Here is a 7,918-nt window from a genome sequence, read left to right as displayed (position 1 = left end):
CAAGGGATGAGAAAAATTACAAGTTTCTCATGTTTTCCATATGTAGTAGTTATTGAACTATAAGCTCATGAAAGGATTTTTCAAAATGAGTGGATGTACTATGGTTTTGGATTTTTTTCCCAAAACCCTGAAAAGACACTTTTATGTCCTGTTAGGTTACCATTCTAGTGTTAAGACTTGTCATGTCCATCAATCATTCTCAAAATCCCAACCTAATCCTACAAATTTACAATCCTATAGGTACTTAGCAAGTACAATTTAATCCCAAGCTACCTCTACACAGCAAAAGACGACACTCTTAAGCTATGCGGTTTTAAAGACAAAGTTTAACTCTAGGTGATCCTAAAGGAAGTTAAAGGACAACTACACTAGAAACTCTTGCTTTCCCTAGTTTAGGTCTACTAGTTTCCTCGATAGCGGTGCCAAATGTGGGTGGGCTTCCAAACCTCGCCCTTATCTTATTGCAGACATAGCGCTCGGGGGGTTCACCATTCAGTACCCCCCTATATAACGTGCGTTCGTGGGGTATTAAAAAAACCCTCTTTTAACATGTCTGAATGAATAAAATGGCCCCTTATTTTAGGATTTTTTTCCAAAATTGAATATAAAATCCCCTTATTTCAATGTATCTCTGTTAAATTGTCTAAAATTGTTGCATTTTAAAACCCCTCCTTTCGAACTCACGTTATACATTAACATGATTACATAGTGCACCCCCCGAGACATAGTGAGAACCACGTAATTGCCAATCCATGGGATGAAGCTGACTCGACAAGTGCATGGAGGCTACAAGAGGGTGTCAATATCTTGAAAAACAACAGACAACTTGCATCTAACTCAAGCTACACTCAAATGACCTAAGTCATCAAAAGCTAATCGCTAATCAACAAGCAAACCATGATCGTTACAACATTAAACGACATCCGATGCTATAAAACTTCTAGGACAAGTACATAAGCCCTAAGAACACATGCATATAGTATCAAATATCACTTTCAATGAGTGGCAAAAAAATGTGATTATTAACAGCAGCAGTGAGATTTTGACCTAGTCGTTTCTGACCTCGAATGAATCTAAATGCTTAGCAATGATGCCCCAATACCCTACCTATACTTACTTTGTGATTTCCTAGCTTAAATTCCTACTTATGATGAAATTTAGACTATGGCTTGGCGACATCAAATGCTAAAATTTACTGTGATATGCTTATGTCAATGTGTAGAGCTCTTACATGTGGTTGCAACGCAACAGACGGCACTGCAATGTGACAACCAACAAGGGAGATGTTGGAATTAGGGTTGCAAAGAAACACACGCAGCTTGGAGAAGATGAAGGAAGCTTAAGGCACACAACTGAGAGTGTATTACTTAGTGTGCAATGGAAAAATAAATAGCCCTAGAGTGACGGGAATATATACAATGCACGGGGGGAAAAACCTCCTAAAGAGGGAAAAAATGCCCCGACGGTCCTAGTGTGTTCACACACATCACTACCACATGTATATGGTAACAAATCCCCCCTGGAGTGATGCAGTGAACGAGAGCTGGCACATGAGTAAAGGGAAGTGCCATGCCCTGAGGACATGATCAATCCACAAAGGGGAGCAAGCCCAAATCTTTGCAAAAAGCTTCGAGCTTGTCTCATGAGACAATGCCTTTGTGAAAGATCTGCAAAGTTGTCCTGTGTTGGCACATAAGACAAGTTGATATCTCCTGCTAAGAGCCTCTCCCTGACGTAGTGTCAATGCACCTCAATGTGCTTTGTGTGAGCATGAAAAATTGGGTTCCTTGCAACTGCCAATGCGCTCTGACTATCAGTGTTGTCAGTGTCATGTCCAACACCCAAATCATCCATAAGGCGTCTGATCCATACACACTCAACCATAGCTGTAAAGATTTCCATGTGCTTAGCCTCACAACTAGAAGTGGCCACAGTAGATTGCTTCTTGCTCAACCATGATATACATGAACTGCCAAGCATGAAACAAAAACCACTCGTGGTCACTCGCGTGTCAAAACAACCAGCCCAATCTGAGTCCGAAAAAGCATGTAAGCTTGGCGGCATTGATCCCCCCTTGGGATAAAACAAGCCAAGATGTAAAGTGTCACTAAGGTAGTGGTAAATTCTCTTGACAGCGTGCCAATGCTTAGACCCTGGGATATGCATAAATTTTCTGACCTGTGAGACTGCAAACTGACATATCAGGCCTTGTGTTGCAAACATAATGAGGCAGCCAACAGCAGTTTGGTAAAGAGTGACATTAGCAGGAACACTAGCATCATGTAGACTCAACTTCAAACCTATTTCCATGGGAGTGGCAATAGGTTTGCAATCCTCAAGTCCAAACTTACATAGCAATGTCTATGTAACTTTTTTGACACAAGGAAATACCACCATCACACTGTTTATACTGTATGCCCAAGTAATGATGCAGCAGCCCCAAATTTTTCATCTTGAAAGTAGCATTCAAATCAGCCTTAAATGCAGCAATATGTCTCTCATTTGGTCCGTGATCAGCAAATCATCTACATAAAGAACCACAATGAGAAGTACATCACCCTCATGCTTTACATACACTGTGCTTTCTATTGAACTGTTACGAAAGCCTTGTTTGACCAAATGAGTGTCAGCTTTCTGATATCGAGGAGATTTCTTCAACCCATACAAAGCCTTCCTACATCTGCACACTTTGTCTTCTTGTTCTTTCTTGACAAAACCGCGAGGCTGCATTAAACTTCCTCAAATATGTCACCATTCAAGAAAGCGATAACAATGTCTGATTGATGTACATCCGAACCAAAATGAGCTGCCAATGCACATAGAAAATGCACAATAGTCATATGACAAGTGGGAGCAAAAGTTTCTTCATAATCTATGTCTTTTTGTTGTGCATAACCCTTTGCAATAATTCGAGCCTTATGGCGATCAATTGCACCATCCGGCTTGCGTTTCAACTTGTAAACCCACTTTGTCCCAATGGCCTTTTTGCTAGGATGCAAATCACATAAAGTCCATGTGTCATTCTCTATAAGTGCAACATATTTTGATTGCATGGCAACCATCCAATTTTTTGAATTTTGTGCTTCATCAAAAGAGAGAGGTTCCTCAACATCATGTAGGCTAGACACAGTTAAAGCATAACAATCTGATGCATAAGATGCATGGCGAGAGCCTGAACGAGTAGAACTAGACAAAGGTGCATCCAATTTACTGTCACGTAATGTATGCACCAACCATTTTGGCATACCTCTAGCCGGCTCATTTTTAGCCCTTTCCTCATCAAGTACATCATGTACATCTGCATCAATAATAGGCTGATCTATAACATTTTTTGAAATCCCCATAAGCTGTACATTTGCCTCATTGGAATTTACATTCGTATTTCCACCACTGAAAAAGAGGCAACAAAGTGTCATAAATGTTTTGTGAGCTTACATTACTGTCTCTAGTACATGACAACAAGGGCTGAACAGAATCTTCCACAAACTTTACATCTCGTGAAACCAAAATACCCTTTGTTTGTGGATGATACAACCTGTAACTTTTGCTTTCAGCACTATAACCAACAAAAATACATTTGACAGCCTTATCATCCAATTTTTTGCATTGTGTTTGTGGCACCAAAGCATATGCCAAACAGCCAAAAACATGCATGTGGTCAATAGAAGGCTTTCTATCATGACATGCTTCCTATGGAGTAATAGACTGTAAAGCTTTCGTAGGACACTTGTTTAGTACATAAGTGGCACACATGATGGCCTCAAGCCAAAAAGAATGCGGCAAAGCTTGACTTTTGACCATACATCGTGCCATTTTCGTAAGTGATCTATTTTTCCTCTCAGCAAAACCATTTTGCTGAGGTGTATAAGACACTGCACATTGGTGTTTTATCCCACGACTAGACAAAAATGCATTAAATTCATAAGACATATACTCCCCCTCTCAATCGGAACAGAGGGTGCCCATAGTACATTTCCAAACATTTTCAGCCATAGCCAGAAATTGTTTGAAGCATATAAAAACTTCACACTTCGCTTTAAGTGGAAATACCCATGCATGCCTGTAGTAATCATCAATGAAAGTCATGAAGTAAAGGTAATTGCCAAGGACGGAGTTTGCATGGGCCCACAAACATCACTATGCACAAGTTGCAACCTGCATGTGGCCCTAACTAAACCATCCTTTGGAAACTTCGAACGTTGCATCTTACCCAAAATACAGCCTTCACAAACATGTTTGATAGGTGCTTCAAGAGGCGGAAAAGAAGCAACCATATTAGATTTTCGCAAACGCAGCAAATTGGAAAAATTCAGATACAAGTGTGAAAGAACTGTCATTTGCAACAATAATCACAATCTTTCCAACTTCATGAACCGGATAAGAGGCATTGTTGGCACAAGTGACTGAATTCCCATGAGGGACAGACTCGAGAGAGGTGAATAATTCACGATGTGAGGTAATGTGCTTTGTAGCACCATTGTTGAAATACTACACATGTGAATTTGCAGCAAAACTGACATGCATGCATCATGGACAACAGGATTGTAAGTGCACTCTACACTAAAAGCCCATTCTGCATCAACATCAACATTATAGTCTCCTTTTACAAAAGACTCAACAATGGCTGCATTTGTAGTGGAACCAGCATTTGCAGTAGAATCACCCTCTTTCTTCTTAGCCTCTTTGGCCTTCAACTTAGGACACAACTTGATTAAGTGATCATTAGCTTTACAATATTGGCAACACATCTTCTTTTTGCCTTTATCACCAGAATTGCCAGACGAAGTGCTACCAGTAGAAGCATTAGGAATAGAAGTTTTGCCACTCGCAACAAAACCATAAGAAGTGGTTGCATTACTGTTACCACCCTTTCTTTGAGAAGCAATAAAAGCCTGTTCCACTGCAACCTGTCTAGTCCTGTTTTTTTTGGAAAGTGACTCTTGCAACAGCAATGTGCATAATGCATCAAACTTAACAACTTCTGGATTTCCTTGGGTCATAAGTCTCCAAGTACTAGCAAAAGTCTGGTAAGAATCTGGTAAGGCATCAAGAACAATCTGCACAAGGGAACTGTCTGAAATGACTTCAGCTGTAGAAATAAGTTTCTCATTGATATCCTTGACACCAGCAAGAAAAGTGTCCATATTATCTTCCTCATGCACAATCTTCGACTCCAACTCTTTACGCAGCAAAGCAATTTTAGTCTCATTGCGACTTGCATAACAGACCAGCCAAAATATCCCACGCCTATTTTGTAGATTTTGCTGAACGGATGTGAGGAACAATGGTGCACTTCATAGACAACACAATCAATGCATGAGCCTGCACATCCTTTACATTCCAATGAGATTGTTCTGCCGTAGGCAAAACAACTCTAATAGCAGCAATCCTTGCAGCAAGACCTGCAACATCCTCAACATCGCCTACATCCTCAGAACCAGGACGTACATCAATGCCCTGCACAATTTTCTAGACGCCCTTTGCCACAAGAACATGTTGCATCATGTAAGCCCACATGGGGTGTAATGGAAATGGCCTATGAACTTTGAGAGTAGCGGAATTAGGAAATTAGGTGGAGCAAGCCAGTCCCCCCTCCAATAGACATTTGTATCATAGTTTCTCCCATCGTTCCTTGTGACCTATGTGATGCAATAAAGATGGAAAGCTTCATGCATCACAATCATAACATAAACTTGTAGGCATTTGTATTATAGTTTCTCCTATCAAGAGAGACTTTGTACAATACAATCTTTGTGTTCCTTGTGACCTACGTGATGCAATGATGATGTAAAGCTTCATGCATCACAAGCATAACATAAACTTGTAGAAAGAATTAACTATCCCAAGCCTCAGTCCCAAGCCCTCAAACACCTTCGAAGGTGGAGAGAGCTAGCGGGGAATGAGGATAGGGAAGAGGAAGAAGAAACATTCCATAGGAGAAAGAAGTAGTTCCTCACTTATCATTACTCTTCTTGCTAGCATACATAATAGCATAGTAATGGAGATGGAGAAGATGGCAAGCTTAAGCATTGAAGCATGGCTCTTGGTTGGATTTGCATGCCATAGCCAAGAGTGTTGGTGTAGGCTTTCACTCTCACAATCTTGGAGAAGGAGGTGGTGTTCCTCAACTTTCACCAAGTGAGAATGGCCTTCCAAATGAGTTGTGTGTGGAGTATACCCCCCTAGCACCCCCCTTCCTTGCTTTGGGCGAAATTTGTTCATGTTGCAAGCTCATTGGACCCCTCTCCCCTTAGCCAATCACATGCCGCATGCAGTCAAGCACATGGGTAGTCTTTTGACAAGTGTCCTCCTTACCCCTTAGAGAGAGAGAGCTTGAAAATATCTAGATATTTGTTAGATGGAAGTAGAAGCTCATTGGACCCCTCTTTAGCCCAACCAATAGCATTCAAGCACACCATGTGATTAAGCTTAGTGAGAGTCTGACATGTGTCCCATGTGCTCTTTTAGAATTCCCCTAACTTTGAGATTTTTATGCATAGAAAGTTTCTCAAGCAACTTCCTCATTAAGTGTGTAGGTTCTCTTTTTGACTCAAGCATCTTACCCCCCATGCATAGGAAGCTTCTCAAGCAACTTCCTCATTAAATGTGACAAGTACCTTAGTCATCAAGCATGACAAGCACCTTAGGTGGAGTTCCCACCTCAAGCACAGCACTAGCTTGTTTAAGTTTAGGTAGGGTTCCCACCTCAAGCACAGCCCTAGCTTGCTTAAGTTTAGGTCGGGTTCCCACCTCAAGCACAACCCTAGCTTGCTTAAGTTTAGGTCATGTTCCCACCTCAAGCTCAGACCTAGCTTGCTTAAGGTCAAAGGACTTTTAACACTAACCATTGGAGGTCTTTAATGAAGCTAACCCTAAGGTCTTTTAAGCTTCATTAGTTAACCTTGCTCTTTGACAGACCACCTCTCATTTGGGCCCCTTTACCATTAGCCCCGTGTTGAGATAGATTCGTAAGCACATGTATATATTCTAACCCTTGTTCGCGTTTATTATCCCATATTAAATGATCAGTTTAATATGAGAAAATCATTTGGGTTGGTTAGATATTAGATATTTTATGACATTACCTCTCTCTTGAAATCATAGTCGTCCTCGACTATGAGGTAAAAGAGATAAATTCATAGTCATTAGTCAATTTGTCTTAGCGGGTAGAGGATCCCTTTTTACCCTAGGACATCATTCCAAGATGGATGACTAATCCATTTGGTGCTTGGGAGACATAGCTACCGCAAGCATGTCTACTCTTTAGTCCATTTCATCCTCCCAAGTAGAGTGACAAATTCTACATGGTGTTTGAGAGACGTCGTCATCCCAAACATGATTTTAAGCATGCATACTTGTTAAATTTGTGCACAATAAAAAGAGAACTAGTCTTACAAGAAAAAAACATTTTTCATTTAAAATGCATTTTCATATGCTTACTCTAGTGCAACATTGTAAGCATTCACAAGGTTTATATTATCCTTAAGCTAGGTTCCTTGCATCCATTTAGCATCTTAAAAAGGATAATTCTGTAACTTAATAAGATATCGTCAGATAATTTTACCATTTCTTAATACCTTGTTTTCATGTCATAGGATGGACTTAGATTGAAGTACTTCTTCTTGATCTTCGATTTTTGGAGGGTCTGCAACAAGTTTTGCTTCTTTTGATGGTGTTCCTTTGTAAGGCTTACGTAGGCTCTCATGGAAAACATGGTGCATGATCCAATGGCTGGGCAACTTTAATTGATAAGCTATCTCCTTGATTAGCTTAAGAATTTAAAAAGGACCATAATATCTTTTTGCTAGTTTAGCATCATATCCTTGGTGGTCCATAGGACTCTTGCCCGTAGTATGCCTGTGATGAGCCTTGAGGAACTTTATCAAGACCCAATCATTTTCCTTAAAGGCTAAGACTC

Source organism: Adiantum capillus-veneris, chromosome 27 (genome assembly GCF_014529385.1).
Source record: "Adiantum capillus-veneris isolate H3 chromosome 27, ASM1452938v2, whole genome shotgun sequence".
Taxonomy (NCBI): Eukaryota; Viridiplantae; Streptophyta; class Polypodiopsida; order Polypodiales; family Pteridaceae; genus Adiantum; species Adiantum capillus-veneris.
This window is presented reverse-complemented; position numbering follows the sequence as displayed.